The 21,753-nt window shown below is 38.2% G+C and overlaps 1 long non-coding RNA gene across 5 annotated transcripts in view; it reads right to left on the bottom strand.

Moving 5' to 3' along the window:
- LOC112442299 (uncharacterized) overlaps window positions 1-21,753 on the bottom strand; it is a 210,183-nt gene that overhangs the window by 139,971 nt on the left and 48,459 nt on the right. The window lies entirely within an intron of this gene.

Raw genomic sequence — 21,753 nt, 5'->3', positions numbered from 1 at the left:
GGAAGAGGAGTATAGGGCCAGGACCTCCCAAAGCAGAGTGACAGAAAGAAGATGGGAGAAGCTACTCTAGCTCTCATCACCATTACCAGAACTTCCAATCTAGTGGGGTCTGAATTAACATGATTTTTGTTATGTGCACATATGAGACTTAAGTAAACCCTACATGGGACAGGCATAAATGTGTCCCTGAACAGAATGGCTTTTTGCACATCGTCCTTACTATGGAAAAATTTTATTCACATGACCTGTCAAAATCAAAAACAGCATCTATACTACTCGAAAGAATTAAGGTATGTAGAAGATTGACCCTTCCCGTGCCTTTTGTTTACTTAGGCACTATGCACATAAACTACCTCGTTATGGTACCTACTGGCACTGCACAGTGTGGCAGTGCTATATTTTGAAGCCAAGGTTACCTTGCTTAAAGTCGCACTACACTAAGTATTGATAAGACCAAAAGGTAAGAATCTCTGTTTATAGAAATTAGAGAATCAATTAGCCAGATTAGGAGGTATTCTGACTTTCTCAAGGGCTACTAAAATTACCCACAGAGGAGAACTCAATAGTGGAAATGCATTAGAGTCAATGGGCTCCTCTTCTGACTCTTCTATCCTCCAGGGGATCTTCCCAACCAAGGAATCGAACCTGCGTCTCTTAAGTCTCCTGCATTAGCAGGTGGGTTCTTCACCACTGCTGCTGCTGCTGCTAAGTCGCTTCAGTCGTGTCCGACTCTGTGCAACCCCATAGATGGCAGCCCACCAGGCTCCCCCATCCCTGGGAAGCCCTGCATCTGCTCTTTATGGATAGATAAATATTTGAAATACATGAAAACCATCATGGAGATGATGATTAACTATCAATACAATGTATTTTAAGAGCATATACCTTTACTGAGTTTTTATCCTACTACCTTCTAGAGGCTTTTCTGGTGGCTCAGTGGTAAAGAAGGTACCTGCCAATGCAGGAGGCAGGAAGCATGAGAGACGAGGTTTCAGTCCCTGGGTTGGGAAGATCCCCTGGAGGAGGAAATGGCAACCCACTCCAGTCTTCTTGCCTGGGAAATCCCAAGGACAGAAGAACCTAGAGAGCTACAGTCCATTGGGTTGCAGGAGAGTCAGACATGACTTAGCAGCTAAGCAACTGTCTTCTAGATAACTTTCACTTAATATATTTAGTGTAAAACATGTTTTCATTTCAAAGCTGCATCTTTAAATTCTTGGCATCCCAGAAATTTTTTTCATTCTCCATTGACACTTTAAAACTTTACTCATGTTACCTATATTACGAGATATTTCTGTCATTTTTGTTTACTACATTTTCACCCTTATTTTAGCTACTAGAAGGAATTATAGGAAGTATTCCCAATGCCAATCAAGTTTTATTACACAATAGCACAAACTATTACAACTGTGTCAACATTTATAAGTATTACTATCTAAGCAGTGTGTGTGTTTTACTGAAACAATCTATAGATAGGAAGGGTGTGTACATGTGAGTAGCATTTTCTTGAACTTTCAGAATTTGGTCTATGTGATGTCCAGAGACAATCAGTTTAGGCAAAATCAAATGTTGAAACAGATCATAAATAGTATTGATCATATACTAAAATGGTAATACGATGTGAAAAATGTTTTGTAAAATGTAAAATATATACAATGTCCATGTACTACTAGGAAATTTAGCTGTCATATGGCTCCAAGTTTCAGCTGATAGATAACTCTTTGTAATGTTAAAATTCCAGGTGAAAGACAATTCACTGAAAGACAATTGACTAAAAGACTCACTAAAAATAACATATATAATCTAAAAATCTGATGAATGTTCAACTGTAATAAGTAGTAATAGATGCTGACTTTCACTGGACAGCTATGAGGTTCCAGACCAAGCTAAAGGCTTCACTTTCATCATATATTACTTTTAATTCTCACAACTGGCTTTGCCTCCTCAACTTTCCCACTACTCAATATGTATAGAAACCCATGAAGCCTGTCCCACTGCTGGAGGCCTAAGGTGAAAGGGCCAAGAAGATCAACACTCACACCTTCTGTGGAAAAGGCACACAAATGAGGAATTTCTGCCTAGCAAAGCAGTGATCTCCTGATTTTATAGATGAAGACACTGAGGCTTGAGGCATTAACCAATTTGTCGAAGATCTCACTGCCTGTAAGTGTCAAACTGAAACTTGAAGCAAAGCAGTTCCCGAACCTCAATTTCAATGGCTGTATTCCAATGCCTGCTGAGGGAAAGTTTTATCAGTAATCTTCTCATGTATGAATTTGAGATTTAAGGAACAACAATTCTTAAAATATCTGGACTTGCTTAAAATCATGCCCTTTAAGAAATCAAGACCATTTATGTTGTTTTCAATCACTGAACTTACTAAACAGTGCTACTGCCACTTCTCTAGCTTAGGAATCAGACAAAGCTTCAAACTTTAGAATTTATGCTGAAATATTTCATGGGGTTCTTCTCTGCCTATTTCTCTCAAATCTTTTTTCTTTTAGTAAAATATTAAGAGTAACAGCTTTGCCCCATATGAAGCTAACAACAGAAAGATATGTAACTGATATATTCTGCAAAAATATATGCATGCAAATAGCTTACACAAAAGTGTAATTAAATTAAGGGACAATTGAACAGGTGCTACTTATTCAAAAAGTCTCCTGTAAGTTAATCAGATAATAAAGAACACACACCAAAAGAATCAAAGAAATAGAACATACCCTCAAGTTATATCACAAGGAAAAAAATCTCTCTGGATAAGAAATTCAGGTTTATTTTATCTTAAATCAGACCAAGGGGATTTAGGTTGCTTTTTTAATCTACTTGTTCATAATGATCTCTCAGATTAATCATACTGTTTAATAGAATATTATTATTAATTAGACATGTCATTGCTTCAGGCAGAAAATTATTGGAAAGTAAAAAGGTCTATATTCCAAAGGCTCATAAGAGAAAGATTTCCATTTCTATCATTGCACATCTCTTTCAGTTCCAATTCTCAATGGAAATTCCTCAACCAATTCAGTCCTTGTAACACTAACATTTAGAAGTGTCTCCCATTTATAAGATAGCTGAACTAGGGTTTGCCTTATAAGACTTTTTTGATGTTATTTATAAGCCCATTATATTTTCTTAGGGCATGAAGGTTCAGAAGACAACCTTTCTGTGTAGCTCAGATTTTTACCATCTTCCATTAGGGGTACTAGACAGAACTAATGCACAGGGAAGAACAACTGGGTCATCAGTTTTATCAGTCAGGCTGGTGTCCTCTCAAATGCTTTTGCTTCCATCTGGTTTCCTTTCACAAATCACTTCTGCTTCTTCCTCATTTCCATAGCCCCTTGTATTTTTATCTGTGCCACTCTAGACACACAGGAAAACTCTTATTGTTCCTCCTATAGGCCAGGACTCCATGAGTCTTTCTCAGGTACCCTATACCTACATTCCTTTTGCTCCCACACTACGCTACATCTAAGAGGCTTCTAAAATCATACTGCTTTCCAGAACACCAGCATAAGAATGAGGGCACAGGTAACTCTGTCCCCAGGTTCTTCAGTTTATGATTTGGCCCTATTGTCTATCCACTCTCACCCTTCATCCTCCCTTTCTCCTCCAGTCTCCTTACTCAGAGCAGCCAAGCAGATGACCTAACCTCCCATTACACAGTGAAAAGTAGGACTCTTAGCCAAACTTCAACTTCTGGCACACTCACCACTGATTTTTCCTAGCTGTACAAAGTTCATCTCTTCACTTGTATCCCATTTCTCATCCCACCCTCCTCTTTACGAATCTCCCTTCATTAACTGCCATCCTCTGTATCTTTATCCTATCTCCTTCACTCTTTCCCCTCAGCTACTAAAATAAATATGTGGCTGTCATTAAATATACACACAACATCAGAAACAAGAACCACACACAAAACTCCCCCTTGACCCTCTTATCTCTCATCTTCCTGTAACAGCTAAGCTTCTTCAAAAAATATTGAGAAGAATGTTCCAGACAAAGGGAAGAGTGTTTGTATAGACCGTGGGATAGCAAAGAACACAACCCTCTGAGAAATTTGAAGGTCTCTGTGAGTGGAAAATCAATAGAGTGGTGGGAAGTCAGACAAAGGCTAGAGAACACTGGACTTATGATTCATGAAGGATTTAACCTATATCATGGACTTGTTTGAAGATCAAGTAAGAGTGTAAATATTAAGTACCTAGTTCATGTAATAAAATGTAGCTATTGTATTTTAATATATATGACCCTGACTTCTAACTTCATTAAAGCACCCTACAAGGCTAGAGAAGTGAGAACAATCCCTTTGTCACTGGGTTGACAGTCTACTTGAGGCAGATTTTATGCAGAATAAAGACAAAATCTCTCAACTGCACATAGAGGGCTCATTTGGAAGCATTTGGCACAAGCATTGGAAGCATAATGGGTACAAGATGATATGTGTAGCAAAATCAACATGTGTTAACAGATATGTAAAACTAAGAAAAAACTTGCCCTGAAGTTCCCATTCTGGGAGGTGGAGGTTGGGTGGGTAGAGTGAGAAATCAGACTAGAAACTGTCAATTAAAGCTAATTCCATCTCACAAGACAACAAAATTCAAAAAGTAGCCCTGGACTAAATCCTGGAGTACAAAAAACCTGCTTAAAATGGATACCGTTGGGACAAAGGATGAAATTGGAGTATGTACCATAAACTACTTAGAAGTACTGAATTTGATATGATTAGGTATGAGAATATCCTTGTTTTTAGAAAACATACCCAGAAAGTCTGAGGGGTAAAAAAGGCATGATTTATACAACCTACTCTCAAATGATTCAAAAAATAATTTTACATTATTATCTTATATACTGTAAAATAATATTTTTAGATATAATTATCTCATATATATATTATATATAATAATATTAGAGAGTGCTAAAGCTTAAGTTATAAATTGGTAATTCTGAGTAAAGAATACAGAGGAGCTCTTTGTGCTATTTTTATAGCATTTGGGGTTCAAGGGCCAGACCCTGAGCTGTCCTCTGGGTCCTCACTGCCTTGCAGCCTCCAGAGAGATAGCTCTTTCCCTCCTGGTCATCCTGCAGTATCCCCTGCTGAAGTCCCTTGCTAATAGAATTTCCAATCTGTTCTGACACTGTTAGAGCCCAGTAGATACCTCCATTTTTGCATTCTCAGCCTCTGCTTATTGTCTCTGGACAATGCAACAGGAGCTTTGGAAAACCGAAGTCCTTTCTCTCTCTTGACAAAGCCTGACTCTCAAGACTACTGTCTTACTGCAACTTCCCCCCATAACTTGATTTGATGCTCAAAGCTGAGCACTGAGTTGTTAGTGCTCATCTTTTGCCTTTTCCCCAACCCTGTGAAACCTGTGCTTCAATTAAGGACACAACCTTGGCATCTTTGTTTACAGAAATAAAAAAAATACCCACCTACTTAACATTTTCATAAAGATCAGATCAGATCAGTCGCTCAGTTGTGTCCGACTCTTTGCAACCCCATGAATCGCAGCACGCCAGGCCTCCCTGTCCATCACCAACTCCCGGAGTTCACTCAGACTCATGTCCATCGAGTCAGTGATGCCATCCAGCCATCTCATCCTCTGTCATCCCCTTCTCCTCTTGCCCCCAATCCCTCCCAGCATCAGAGTCTTTCACATGAGTCAACTCTTCGCATGAGGTGGCCAAAGTACTGGAATTTCAGCTTTAGCATCATTCCTTCCAAAGAAATCCCAGGGCTGATCTCCTTCAGAATGGACTGGTTGGATCTCCTTGCAGTCCAAGGGACTCTCAAGAGTCTTCTCCAACACCCCACAATTCAAAAGCATCAATTCTTTGGTGCTCAGCCTTCTTCACAGTCCAACTCTCACATCCATACATGACCACAGGAAAAACCATAGCCTTGACTAGACGGACCTTTGTTGGCAAAGTAATGTCTCTGCTTTTGAATATGCTATCTAGGTTGGTCATAACTTTCCTTCCAAGGAGTAAGCGTCTTTAAATTTCATAGCACTTACATATAGTTTCCGTTTCAACAATTTAACTAGTCTCAACCTTTATTATCTACTTCCCCAAGTGACAGAACCACAGTAAACACTGAGTATAAAAATCTCAAGATCTTGACAGTCATTGACTACAATTAAAAATGTCTATACAGGAACTTCCCTGGTGGTCCCATGGCTAAGACTCCAAGCTCCCAACACAGGGGGCCCAGATTCAATCCCTGGCCAGGGAACTAATCCCCACAAGCTGCAATGAAAGATCCCACATACCTCAACTAAGACCCAGTGCAGCCAAATAAATAAATATTTTTAAATGGCTATACAGATATAAAATGCAAGCTTTAGAAAGAAAAGTAAGTAAAATTTATACAGGTTTTTACAATTCTTTGATAAAACTAAATTATCAAGTGATTCTTTACATAGTTAAAATTTTAATTAAAAAATCTACCTTGCATGTCCTACTCATTTTCATTATAAGTAAAATTTATAAACCACAGCTATTACACCAAAGCAAAGCACAAAACTTAAGGTTTTATAATGGGTCCTCTTGTCTCATCTCCCACATCTCCTGCCATCCATAATGGAATTAGGATCAAAATATTCATTTTCTGCTTAAACTAAGTAATCACAACAGTTGTAGATATGTATGAAAATTCAACATAAGCTTCAACAAGGCAGAAAGAATTTGAGGTGGCAAAATAATAATGAAGTACCTAAAGTTTAGCTGCACTGGGATCGTCTCCAGTTCTTCCACAGTGAAAGGAGATCTGTGAGGCTTTAATTTGGAGTGGGTTGGCCTAGTTGGCTACAAAGCCACAAAAGGGGCCTGGACATTGAGAGAAAGGGAAGTAGGAAGATGGTATCTCTTCAACATGTTTAGGTTGGTCTCATTAACTCCTTAACCCCTGTTTTGATGAGTACACAAAGACCAGGATTTTGTGTGTGTGTGTTTTAAGCATCATTTAATGCTTACAAATCTCAGATGCAAAATAGAAAACTAAGAAAAATTTTAGAGTAATAAACTTGGGGGTTTCCTTGAACAACTGGGGGGAAAAGGGCCTTGCTTTGTTTGTGTTAGGTGTGCTATTAACTTTGCTAGAATGGCATTTATCCTTTTAAGGATAAGTAGATGCTTTTAGCGGAGAAGGCAATGGGAACCCACTCCAGTACTCTTGCCTGGAAAATCCCATGGGCGGAGGAGCCTGGTAGGCTGCAGTCCATGGGGTCGCAAAGAGTCGGCCGACTGAGCGACTTCACTTTCACTTTCCACTTTCATGAATTGGAGAAGGAAATGGCAACCCACTCCAGTGTTCTTGCCTGGAGAATCCCAGGGACAGGGGAGCCTGGTGGGCTGCCGTCTATGGCATCACACAGAGTCGGACACGACTGAAGCAACTTAGAAGCAGCAGCAGCAGATGCTTTTAGAAAAATGGGAGTTAATAAAGATATAAAGTAAACTTTTACTTTTAGGTTCACTGTACTTTTAGGTCATTGAAATAGTCCATAGCCTCTATCTTTGTATTCTACTTGTACATGCAATTTTATGTAAATGTATTGAACATTTTTCTTGTGAACTAACATAAACCCTGAATAATCTTACAGAACAAATAAAAATTCTCTTCCTCTGAAAGCTAATGCCCAAAAAAGCAGTACAACGTTTCTCCAAATAATTTTTAATGAAGAGCAAATTATGTAAGTTTTTTTATTGAAAATTTTTTTTATTTTTTTGAATGAACAGAAATAAAGAGTTATAAGGAAACTTTTCTGAAGCTTTAAGATTATAATTTATCAAGACTCTACAAAAGTACATATATATTAAATCTACATTAAACAAGATTATTGTATATATTTTAAATTATATACAAAAGAGACACATTCATATACCCTAAGATTATTAAACGTTACAAATTTACTCATAAATATTTTCTCTTTGTCTTTTTCTCTCATAAAAATTCCTGTTTCTGTATTCATACTACCTGATCACAAGGTAACCTAAAGCACATTCGCTTTAATAACTTTTACATGTTCATAAATATTGTTAAACCCCATAAATGTTTAACATTAGTATAACATATCAAAGTACTGTTCTTTTCTCTGTAAATAAATCATTTCTAATCTAAAGACTTGGGGGTGGGGGAGAGGTACATGGAGTAACAAAAATCCTTCTGGCCAGTGAATCAAAGGACATTCCCAGACATTAACTTCTCTTTCCAAATATGAAAAACATATTAAATATATATCTTATAATAAGATGTTTTCCTCATGTTTCCTTTGGGTAAAGTCTGTTTAGTACATTCCTCTTTACATTGTGCTATGGAATTCTTAGTCGAACTTTGTCATTTTTCCCTCTGCAAAGGGCTGCCTGCTGGAAGGAAGCCAGAAATGCTGGGATATCACTCACTCAACCAAGACTGACTATGTTAAAGTTGGGCAAAAATGAGTTACAATGGAAAAGAAAAACTATTTTATATATATATATAATATATAGATACACATACAGATACACATACACCCCACCCATTACACTACTTCTAAAGAAAAATAGTTAATTCTCACTGTCTGTGTTTTGAAAAGAAGACAAACTATGAAAAAAAAGACATGAAGCATTCATAGGACTGAAATGAACTTTTAGGACTGTTACATATTCTACAGTTTCTTTTTCCCAAACCCATGTGGCCATCTGTATCTATAATGAGGAGTGAGACAACAAAGGATTTTTCAAGTAAACCTTTCGTAGGGCTGCAAACTGCCATGGCACTGAAAGGAAGGGGTGCGAATGACTTGGAATTTCTGGACAGTCATACTGCAGCAAACAGAGCATGTGGGTGGCCATGTTGCTTATATTTGTGGTATGCAAGTGGGCAGTAGTTACACTTGCATCTCACAAGCAAAAAAAAAAAGCCCCTATGTTACTTCTGTGATATCTTTCTCACATCTTTTCGCCATGCCTATCACCAAGCTGTGCCAACTGATCATGTCTGTAGCTGTCAATAATTTTTCTGTATAAACATCCTCTTTGAATCAATCTTTTGCCACCTGCATTGTTCCACTTCACTTCCTTTTAGCAGCACTAACTGCTTCAAGAGGACAACTGCCACTAAAAACATGGTACTGAAGCAATCATTTGGTTCTGTGCACACATTTTAATTTCATGCCCTACAGGGGGGAATCACTATCGGCCTTAAACAAAAATTGAGTCTTTAATGCCTTATTGGTTTACACAATTTATCTTTCAAATTGTATCTGAGCTCTTTTTTTGAAAAAAATTAGAAAGATAAGCAGAAAGAAAGAAAAAAATGTTCACTTGGCAGTGCATATTCAAGGAGCATTCAACCCCCAAATGTGAATCCTACAAATATTTCCCCAAGTATATGTTTATGAAAATAAACTGAATTTGTCAAATGTCTCCTCCTCCATGGCATATCTGTTGTTATGTCAGCACAGTGGGACCTAACATGTTAGGCCAACCCTGTTGTGATCACCAGAAGAGAGAAGCACTTAGTTTTTGATATCACAGATTTAGATGGGTTTTCTAGCATGGCCTATAATTTAAATCTCTCACAACAAAACAGATGAAAGTGGTGTGGGGGTGGGAGCCAGTGGGAAGCAGTGAAGAATAAAACTTAATATGAGCAGGAGAATGTATGAATGCCTATGGATGTTCAGGACTGGCCTCAAACCTATTATGTGATTTTTGTTTTCCTTTGACATGGGTATTATTTTCTCGTTGGCAGAAACAGCTAGTGAAATGTTAGTGTTTTCCTTACCATCGCATTTTATTAAGGGTCTAAAATCAAGAGTAGATGAAAAGGAGTTACTCTGGTTACTGCTAACAATAGCCTAAAAATACTCATTTCAGCAATTAGAACCTAAGATTAGAATCTAGAAGAGGTAAAGCTAAAGAGCACCTGCCCAGAAGATAAGAGAAACATTAAAAAAAATCTACTCATGGATCTTTTTTTTAAGTGGAAACATTTTTATATTTTAACAAATATGTATGGAAGATAAAGTAAAACACTTCTTCCCATAAAAACTTTTTTTGGAAAAATTATATTTACAGCCCAGACTTTCCTGCCCTCTTGTGGAGAAAATACAGAGCTCTCTATATAAATATGACAATGGCTTTTTAAAACTTGCAGATGACTTCTTCCATGGTATGTGTTATCTACTGTCATGGTCAGATCCCTGACGTTCACAGAGCTTTACTAGCTGTTAACTGTTGTATTGATATAAAACGTAAAATTTGAATAACAAAGCAGAGCTAAATCAAGTGTTAGACTGCAAAGAACCATTTAATCTGCAACAAGGAGAAAATTGCAATGATTAGTTTTTAGTAATACTCAAATATTTTAGACAAGAAGGCAAAGAGAAAGAGCAGAGTTTTCAAAGAGCCATCAGAAAGCCTTAGTCCTTTAATTTCTCTACCCAAAGAATGGGCTATCCTCTCTGTCTGGGAGCATAGGAACTGCCACTGCACACTGTCACCTGGGAGGATACTTGGGACAGAGAACACAAATTCCACTGGCAAGTCCTATAAAATCAGAGTTTTTTTCCAAGTTGTTTAGATTTCTTTTAGGAAAATTCTGTAGAGGTTGGCTTAAATTTATACATGGAGACAGGGGCTGATGGTCCTGACCTCCACATTCAATGCCCAACTGCAGCCAACAGCCACTATTATTTAGGCATAAGTTACTTAGGCAGCCAACAGCCATACTGTTATTTAGGCATAAGTCTACTCTGGTCATGTATAAGAAGATGCTAAATTTTACGTATTTATCATGTGTTTTAAAATTATCATATGAAAGGTGTTTCAGTGAAATCCAACATTTTTTTTAGGGTTTTATAAGTTGTCTCAGTCCTGGGTGTTCATTGGAAGGACTGATGTTGAAGCTGAAACTCCAATACTTTGGCCACCTGATGTGAAGAGCTGACTCATTTGAAAAGACCCTGATGCTGGGAAAGATTGAGGGCAAGAGGAGAAGGGGACCACAGAGGATGAGATGGTTGGATGGCATCACTGACTCAATGTACATGGGTCTGGGCAGACTCTGGCAGTTGGTGACAGACAGGGAGGCCTGGCGTGCTGCAGTTCATGGGGTCACAAAGAATCGGACACGACTGAGCAACTGAACTGAACTGAAGTATATCTTTGGCCAGGTCCTCTTTCTTCAACAGGAATTCAAACATGCAGACAACCATGACAAACTGTGGAAAGCTCTTAGAAAAATGGGAATACCAGACCATCTTACCTGTCCCCTTGGAAACCTGTATGCAGGTCAAGAAGCAACAGTTAGAACCCTGTATGGAACAACTGATTGGTTCAAGATTGAGAAAAGAGTACAACAGGGCTGTCTGCTGTCACCAGTTGTTTAACCTATACACTGAGCACATGAGAAATGCTGGGCTGGATGAGTTACAAGCTGGAATCAAGACAGGCGGGAGAAATATCAACAGACTCTGATATGCAGATGATATGACTCTAATGGCTGGAAGTGAAAAGGAACTAAAGAGCCTCTTGATGAGGCTGAAGGAGAAGAGTGAAAGAGCCGGCTTAAGACTAAATATTTAAAAAAACTAAGGACATGGAATCCGGCCGCATTACTGAATGGCAAATAGAAGGGGGAAAGGTGGAAGTAGTGACAGATTTCCTCTTCTTGGGTTCCAAAATTACTAAGGATGGTGACTGCAGCCATGAAGTCAGAAGATGATTGCTTCTTGGCAGGAAAGTGATGACAAACCTAGACAGTTGTTGAAAAGCAGAGACATTAATCTGCTAACAAAGGTCCATATAGTCAAGGCTATGGTCTTCCCAGCAGTCATGTATAGTTCTGAGAGCTGGATGGTAAAGAAGGCAGATTGCCAAAGAATTGATGCCTTCTAACTCCTGAAAGGAGGACTCCTTTCAGAGGACTCCTGAAAGTCCCTTGGACAGCAAGATTAAACCAGTCAATCTTAAGGGAAATCAACACTGAATAGTCACTGGAAGGACTGATGCTGAAGCTGAAGCTCCAGTATTTTGGTCATCTGATGTGAACAGACAACTCATTGGAAAAGTTCCTGATGCTGAGAAAGATTAAGGGCAGAGGAGAAGAAGGCATCAGAGGATGAGATGGCTGGACAGCATCATCAGTGCAATGCAATGAACATGAACTTGGGCAAACTCCGAGAGAGGATGAGGGGCAGGGAGGCCTGGCATGCTGCAGTCCATGGGGTTACAAAGAGTTGGTCACAACTGGCAACTGAACAAAAAGTTGGGGGAAAAGAAAAAAATTATAATAGACAAAAATATCAAAAACTTTCTGAAAGGCAGCATACTGTACTATAGATAGAACTTTTGCCCAAGTTATAGACCCTCAGATGTTCACTGAAGGTTCCCTAGCACATTGTAAGCACCACAGCAACACAAGAGATACACACATCATGATTTCCACTTTCTATCACTAGATATTTATCCTGGCACCAAGTGTGTGCCAGTGCTCAGTATATTAAGAGAAACCAGGCAAATACAGCAGCTGGGCAAACTAGACCATCAGTGGGCCAGACAGGGGAGGCTGTAGCACCTGTGGAGGGAATTCCTGTGGAGGAAAGATGACCTGGCCAGAGAGACAAAGTCTGAAGAAAAAGGAGGAAGAGAGAAATTGCTCCATGCAGTACCAACATACATGGCTTATAGAAAGTTAAGAGTGGTGGATTTGAAAGACCTCCAAGTTATGATTCCCCAAGTTTTTTTTTTTTTTTTAAATGCCATTTGCAAAAGGCAAGATAGGTTGCACAGGTAGAATGGAACCAGATTAGACAGAGCACAGACTGCAAAGCTCCAGTCTAAATTTCATCAACAGGAAGTCATGAATGATGTCAGGGAACGGGTTTATTGACAACATTTCTGTAGATGATTCTAAGCAGAGAGTGTTTGCAGTGCCCTGAGTGTGGGGATGCATGAAGAATAAAGGTGGTCAGGCAGTTGTTCAAGTGATTCAGGCTGAGCTGGAGCAGAGTCAACAAATCTGTAAACTGTTCTCTAAAAAGATTAAATACAGTGACTGGCTGAGAACCCCAAAAATGCCTTAGGTCTAAATTCCTTCAAGATGACTGAACAGGGCACTGACAGAATCAAGAAACTGAGTGAATAGAAAGTTCACACATTTTATGTTCACTCCCATCTCTCAAATCAGCCTTAACTACTCTTTTATAAGGGTGGTAATTTTGCCTCCATGCTGCTTTTTTTTTTTTTTTTCAAATAAACTTCAAGTTATATCAAAGCTTTTTCTTTAATTAAAATTTTTAAACTGTCCTCCAAAAGATTCAGTATAAGTAACTATAATGAACTATAACTATACTATACTATAAAGTCTTTGTTTCTATGCACAAAAATTGGAAGTTTTGGATGTCATCAAAATTTACTATCTATCATAATTAAATACCCTCAAAATCACATGAATAATAATGCCAACAATTTCTCACTGTATCTTTGTTTAGACATTTATCCATATAAGTGTATCAATAATGTATGCTGAGCACTGTACTAGGTGCTACAAAGAATTCAAGAACAAGAAAATAAAATGCAGTCCTGATCCCAAGCAATTTTTAATCTATTAGAGGAATAAGACAAGTACATAAACATTTATAAAATAGGGCAGAACGTGATCAATGCTGTCTTAAAAGGAGTATGAATAAAGAACATAGAAAATCAGAGGAAATAAATCATTTCAACTAGAAATCAGGGTCAGGAATATACATTCTGAGTCTCGAAAAATCACAAAGTATGAATGTTGAAGGTCTCTCCCAAACTTTATATCCCAAGATTCTCCTGTGTAAATGAAAAAGCACATCCCAGTTCAAAACAGAAGCTTTTTTTTTTTTTTTTTAAAGTAAGCAGGTAAGAGAGCAAGAGTTCTATTCAGGGTAGGAAACTGCAGATGAAACATGAAACTGGAAAGGCAGGCAATAACATTTACAACTATGGGCTTTGACTGGCAGATAATTGAGTCCTACTAATTTCTAAAGGGAAAGACAGCCACTCAAGATTTCAAAAGGATTTTGGCATGATGGGATATGATCTGTCTATAATTCAGCAAATTCATGTTCTTTAGACATTTAATCTAGCAATAATGTGTCTGGTATTCGAGAACCACAGAAGAGAATTGCAATAGTTGAGTAGGGATAACAGAAACAAGTGATCATCTTAGAATAACAATGATAAACAAATAAACTAGATGATCTAATATGCTTTTGCCAAATACCTCTCATAATCTAGTAAATATGGGTGATAAAACGCAGACTTCCAGTAGCATTTAAATAAAATGACACAAGCAGGATGCCTCCATGCTACAGTTCTTCATTGGAATTCCCAATACTCAAGCTAATCTTCCAACAAAAGCGCCAAAATAAATGGATATAACCTTTGAGTTCAAAATTGAGCTAGTGAGGTCAATCCATGGACATGTTAGTGAACTTTTTATTAGTGAGTAGCTCAGCCTAAACCAACATTTTTATTATTATAATAACAATTCTTCTTCTGCTGCTGTTGCTAAGTTGCTTTAGTCGTGTCTGACTCTGTGCGATTCCACAGACAGCAGCCCACCAGGCTCCGCCATCCCTGGGATTCTCCAGGCAAGAACACTGGAGTGAGTTGCCATTTCCTTCTCCAATGCATGAAAGTGAAAAGTGAATGTGAAGTCGCTCAGCCGTGTCCAACTCTTCGTGACCCCATGGACTGAAGCCTACCAAGCTCCTCCGTCCGTGGGATTTTCCAGTCAAGAGTACTGGAGTGGGTTGCCATTGCCTTCTATAATTCTTCTAGAAGAATATGAATACTGTTATTGGTTGGAATACTATCCTTTTATGCTATCTGGCATTCTTCTCCCCACCTAGGACTAAACTCAAAATGTGAAAGTAATCTACTTACTCCTGGCTAGCCTATATCCAAGGCCACCCATGTGCTTCTTAATTATAACCTTGAATCAGACTCTTGCAGTCATTAAATTCATGGGATTGTATCAATCTCAAACCCATGGTTAGTTTTTTATATGTAAATTTGCTGAATTATATACAGGTAAAATCTCATCACAATGAACCTAATTGCAATAAAAGGCTATGGAGAAAGATCTGTGTCTCAAGGGAGCGAAGTCCTACCATTGCAATGATTTCCACAACTGGAATCACTACTAATCCTTGAAATGAAAATCATTTCTTTTGAAGATATTCCATCTCCTTCTAGTACAAAGGAAAGGAAAATTTTCTTTTGCTCTTTTATTCTTTAAGAACTTAGCCTTTAAAAATACATTTCATGTCATAAAGGTAGAATTTTAACTCAGTTAAAATTAAAAAGTTACTGAATTTTCCCTATAAAATTTAGCAAATATACATATAATACATATACATTTTAATGAAAATGCCTGGCATTAGGGAAGGTGAGGGAACATGAACTGATATATTCTTTCTGGAGGGCCATTTGACAATATATATCGAAGGTACTAAAAGTGCATACTATTTACAAGTTAAGGTCTCAGGATGTTCACTGAAATGCCACTTATAACAACATAAAATTGGAAACAACCTAAATATCAAAAATATCAACTTAAATGAATTATAATACATCCATATAATAGAATCCTGAAAGTGTTAGTCACTCCATCGTGTCCGACTTGTTGCAACCCCATGGACCGTAGTCCAGCAGGCTCCTCTGTCCATGTGATTCTCCAGGCAAGAATACTGGAGTGGGTATATGTGCTTAGTCATTCAGTCATGTCCAACTCTTTGTGACCCCATGGACTTTAGCCCGGCAGGCTCTTCTGTCCATGGGTATTCTCCAGGCCAGAATACTGGAGTGGGTTGCCATTCCCTTCTCCAGGGGATATTCCCAAACCAGGGATCAAACCCAGGTCTCTCACATTGCAAGCAGATTCTTTACCATCTGAGCCATTAGGGAAACTCAATAGAATCCTATGCAGCTATTTTAAATGATGCCAAGAAAACTGTCATAATTATTGAAGTACAGCAAGTTATGGGCTTCCCTTGTGACTCAGCTGGTTCAATCCCTGGGTTAGGAAGATCCCCTGGAGAAGGGAAAGGCTACCCACTCCAGTATTCTGGCCTAGAGAATTCCATGGACTGTACAGTCCTTGAGGTCACAAAGAGTCGGACACAACTGAGTGACTTTAACAGTATGATTCTGCTTTTGTAAAATATACTTATTTAAAATTTTAATATAGAATAAAGGACCAAATAAACTGTAATAAATTGAAACTATAGTGGTGGTTTTTCCTCTTAATAGGGTCAGAAGTATTTTTGATTTATCCATTATTTCTAAATTTTCCTCAGTGAATATTTATTTTTCTAATAAAAAATGGAACAAATACAAAAACTACCCCTCAGCTGCCTTTTCCCCTCTACTCCTTACCCATCTCACCTCTTCAAAAAAAAAAACAAAAAACCCTGAAACTATCCAACTAACAATAAAAACACAAATACAAATAAACATGTACCACAACAGAAATGTAATCCAGTACTATATCTTAATTTTTCCTACTCAATGTAGAGTACTTATTTTCATTGCTTATTCATCATATTGAATCTATCTTTATAGTTTCTATTGATGTTGTAATCTCTAGGCATGCTCTCTTCAAGGCAAATTCTAATACAAAAAAAAAATTGTACTACTCATATTAACTACAATAGAAATTGATCTTTAAAAATATGTGCTTGTCACATCTGGAGAAATAGGTCACTATTGCACAAAAACAAGGGTAATACTTTCATAAGTTGTGTCTCTTGCATGATAGGAATCAGCAAAAATTTATTTGAGACTGAGTTCTTTTAGAGCTTTAACCTAAAGAGCCTGTCCTAATGATGCCCCTGGTGGCAGGTAACATTTAATTTTCTTCTGTGTCACTGAAAAAGAATTAGATGTAAAACTCAGGTAAGAGATTAATATTTCACACCCTGAGGCTAAATACTTCAACATGAATATTCATAGAGTCCTATTCTAAGTGAAATCTCATGTGAGTATATATTTTAAATGCTTGAATATTTTACATAGTTCAGTTCAGAGACTGAAAATTCCATAGAGGAAAGCAAGAATTCTGTCAACTATCAAGCTATTTAATTACAGGCCTGAACATGCAACTATGGCAAAGTGCATTTCACACAAACAGACCCCATATTCCTACAGCCTCCTTCCAAAAGTCTAAGCCGAGCTGTCTTCTTGGTCATTTCTTATTGGTGGTGAAAGTAAATATTAATGATCACTAGGAACAACAACAACAACAACAAAAAACAGTTACTCCCTCAGGCTGAAGATGCCCGACTATGTCTGTGTCCTTTGCTAGGTTCTAAAGGGACCTGGGAGGGTGGAGAGAAGGAAAGGTGGAAAGGAAACATATCCAGGACCATTCTGGTACTGGCTGGATTCACTTTACTATACCCCTACCCACACTCCCACTATGACTGTAGCAGCCCCTTTGGTACAGGATTCCTGGTCATTGCCCTAACTTATCCCTGGTGCTAGCAAGGAAAAGATAAACAAAAGGGGTTGCTCGAAAAACTCTTTGAGTTCTTTTAAGAGAGCCTGAGTAGACACAAGCCAGTTGTGGGCTTCCCCAGTGGCTCAGCGGTAAAGAGCAATGCAGGAGACGCAGGTTGGATCCCTGGGTTGGGAGGATCCCCTGGAGGAGGGCACGGCAACCCACTCCAGTATTCTTGCCTGGAGAATCCTGTGGACAGAGGACCTTGGTGAGCTACAGCCCATAGCGTCACGAAGAGTCAGACATAACTGAAGTGACTTAGCACATACAAGCCAGCTGTGGGTAGGGATGGGAATGCAGAAGTAACAAGGGCAGAACTAACGACATAAAAAGTATAAAAGTAAAAAATTAATAATTAGTAGTCTGGCCAAACAACCACTGAGTTAGCTAGGGACCCATGAGAATAGCCAATACATGCTTTTAAAGGTGTAAACACAAGAGGAAAATTTTTAGTCTGATATCTCAAGCGATTGAATATAATAGAATGAAACTTAATTGATGTAAAATGTAGGCCTAGGGTAAACATCCTAACACTTCTAGGATTTTGTAGAAGAGTCTTTATAGAATGATCCTGCCTTGAGTCACACAGTCAGACTGTATGACCAGATAAACAGATATACCATCTGGAGATTCATCCACAATCTAATGCCTGAGATGTGTGTTTCCTGTTTCACAATTAGCAAATAAATACTCAGTGCATTGCTGCTCCTCCATTAACAGCCCTACCCTTTAGCTATCTCAACCCTATAAAGTATTCTGCCACCATACATACAAATTTTTAGGGAAATAAATTTCAGCAACTGACTGTGGGTCAAAGCAGAGCAAAAGCAGGTCAAGGCAAACATGCGTCAAGGAGATCTCCTTGAGACCTGAGTTTAAAAGGACTGTTGCTGACAAATCTGATGTACCTGTGGTACACCACAAAAGGAGCAGACAGCCTTGTTCTATTACCATATAAGGGCCTAGACCAAGAAGAATGAGGTAGCCTAAACAAAGAGGAAAGAAGATCAAGGCAAGCACAGGGCCAAGATACAATAGCAAAACTTAAAATCATTCAGTGAACATTTCCTAAGTATCTACTACAAGCCAAGCTCAAGAGATGCAAAACTGAGTCTTCATCCATCATCCAGTAAGAGACTAAGTGAACATATATAATGTGATTACACTAAAGATCCAGAACACAAAGACCAGGAAGAAGATATGGCAGACAGAAAAGTGCTAAGCAAATAAACTAATAAAATCAATATTTCAGTTTAAATAACTGATTTCAAAATAACAATTTAGAAATAAAATCCAAGATAATTTTAACATAGAAAGTGATGGGTTGGGGAAAAGTGAGAAATATGCTGATTCTCATTTTGTACATAAGTAATGAATATGCAATAATTAATTTTAGGCATCAAAGAAAAATGTTAAACTTGAACGTGATCATTTAAAAACCACTATATACTACAGCAGAAACTAACATAACATTGTATATCAAATATACTAATAAAAATTTTAATAGAAAACCACTATATAAAGCATATAAAATTACAAAACATAAAAAATAATGGAATGAGAAAAGTGTAACAAAAAGGTAATAAATTCCAAAAAAAAAAAAGGAAATGAAACAAGAAAGCATAGCATATTAGAAAAAAATATAAAATGGAAGATACAGAAATAAATGTGTCTATAATTTGATACACATAACTTAAATTCCAGTTTTAAAGGACAGAAGCTCTCAAGACAGATTTTAAAAATCCAGCTACATACTATGTAAATGAGACATACCTAAAATAAATTTTCATGGGTAGGGGAGGAAGAAAAGGATGATAAAAAGATATTTAAAAGAACAGTGGCTTAAGCAAGATAGAAGCATATTTCTTTCTCACATTATTCTTCCTGCCACAGGGCCTTTTCACCAGCCTTGTATAGTTTTCCCCTAGATCTTGATCCAACAACACCTTGTCATTTCAGATCAGATCAGATCAGTTGCTCAGTCGTGTCTGACTCTTGTCATTTAGGCCTGGATAAAATATGACACTAGGCCCAGCCAGGTAGGCCTTTTTGACCTGTTCCTAAAGTGTATTATTCTTACCATCTCCATTATATTTTCTCCATAACTTTTTTCAAGTGCTTAATTTTAATAAATCTTATTCTACTAAGACATAAGCTCCATGTGAGCAGGGATCTTTACGGTCTTTCATCCTCTTCCGGAGGAATGAAGGCAGGTTCTTAATAAGCCAGTTTTTGGTTTAATTATTTTTCTATGTTTTTCTGTTCAATGATTTTTGCTACTTTCTTTCTTGTACCTGTTTTTATTTTTCTCTTTCACTAGTTTCTAAGGTGGAAGATATAAGGTTAAGATAAAGTCACTGAATTGTGACTTTTCTTCTTTCCTAATATAGGCCCTAGTGCCCCATAAATATCCTCTAGCACTGCTTCAGTTGTAGTCACAAATTCTGTATTGTTTTGCTTTCATTTTCATTCAGTTAAAAATACTTTCTAAATTCCCCTTGATTTCTTCTTTGATGCATGGTTTACTTAATACTATTCTGTTTTGTGTCCAAACATTTGGGGGTTTTCCATATATTTTGAGTAATTGATTTTTAAATTAATTCCATTGAAGTCAAAGAGCATAGTTTGTATAATTTAAACCCCTTTTAAATTTGAGACTTTTTTATAGACCATAATCGGAGAAGGCAATGGCACCCCACTCAAGTACTCTTGCCTGGAAAATCCCATGGACGGAGGAGCCTGGTGGGCTGCTGTCTATGGGGTCGCACAGAGTCGGACACAACTGAAGTGACTTAGCAGCAGCAACAGCAGCATAGACCATTATATTCTCTATCTTATTAAAGTAACATAAAAAATGTCTACCTTCAGTTTAGTTCAGTCGCTCAGTCGTGTCCAACTCATTGCGACCCCATGAATCGCAGCACGCCAGGCCTCCCTGTCCATCACCAACTCCCAGAATTCACTCAGACTCACGTCCATCGAGTCAGTGATGCCATCCAGCCATCTCATCCTCTGTCATCCCCTTCTCCTCTTGCCCCCAATCCCTCCCAGCATCAGAGTCTTTTTCAATGAGTCAACTCTTCACATGAGGTGGCCAAAGTACTGGAGTTTCAGCTTCAGCAACATTCCCTCCAAAGAAATCCCAGGGCTGATCTCCTTCAGAATGGACTGGTTGGATCTCCTTGCAGTCCAAGGGACTCTCAAGAGGCTTCTCCAACAACACAGTTCAAAAGCATCAATTCTGTGGCGCTCAGCCTTCTTCACAGTCCAACTCTCACATCCATACATGACCATGGGAAAAACCATAGCCTTGACTAGACAGACCTTTGTTGGCAAAGTAATGTCTCTGCTTTTGAATATGCTATCTAGGTTGGTCATAACTTTGCTTCCAAGGAGTAAGCATCTTTTAATTTCATGGCTGCAGTCACCATCTACAGTGATTTTGGAGCCCAGAAAACTAAAGTCTGACACTGTTTCCACTGTTTCCCCATCTATTTCCCAGGAAGTGACGGGACCGGATGCCATGATCTTCGTTTTCTGAATGTTGAGCTTTAAGCCAACTTTTTCACTCTCCACTTTCACTTTCATCAAGAGGCTTTTGAGTTCCTCTTCACTTTCTGCCATAAGGGTGGTGTCATCTGCATATCTGAGGTTACTGATATTTCTCCCGGCAATCTGGATTCCAGCTTGTGTTTCTTCCAGTCCAGCGTTTCTCATGATGTACTCTGCATAGAAGTTAAATAAACAGGGTGACAATATGCAGCCTTGATGGACTCCTTTTCCTATTTGGAACCAGTCTGTTGTTCCATGTCCAATTCTAACTGTTGCTTCCTGACCCGCATACAGATTTCTCAAGAGGCAGATCAGGTGGTCTGGTATTCCCATCTCTTTCAGAATTTTCCACACTTTATTGTGATCCACACAGTCAAAGGCTTTGGCATAGTCAATAAAGCAGAAGTAGATGTTTTTCTGGAACTCTCTTGCTTTTTCTTGCATCCAGCAGATGTTGGATATTTGATCTCTGGCTCCTCTGCCTTTTCTAAAACCCGCTTGAACATCAGGAAGTTCACGGTTCACATATTGCTGAAGCCTGGCTTGGAGAATTTTAAGCATTACTTTACTAGCGTGTGAGATGAGTGCAACTGTGCGGTAGTTTGAGCATTCTTTGGCATTGCCTTTCTTTGGGATTGGAATGAAAACTGACCTTTTCCAGTCCTGTGGCCACT

The sequence above is a fragment of the Bos taurus genome, chromosome 18 (genome assembly GCF_002263795.3).
Source record: "Bos taurus isolate L1 Dominette 01449 registration number 42190680 breed Hereford chromosome 18, ARS-UCD2.0, whole genome shotgun sequence".
Classification (NCBI taxonomy): domain Eukaryota; kingdom Metazoa; phylum Chordata; class Mammalia; order Artiodactyla; family Bovidae; genus Bos; species Bos taurus.
Note: the sequence above shows the minus strand (reverse complement) of the source record. Positions and strands in the feature narration are given on the sequence as shown.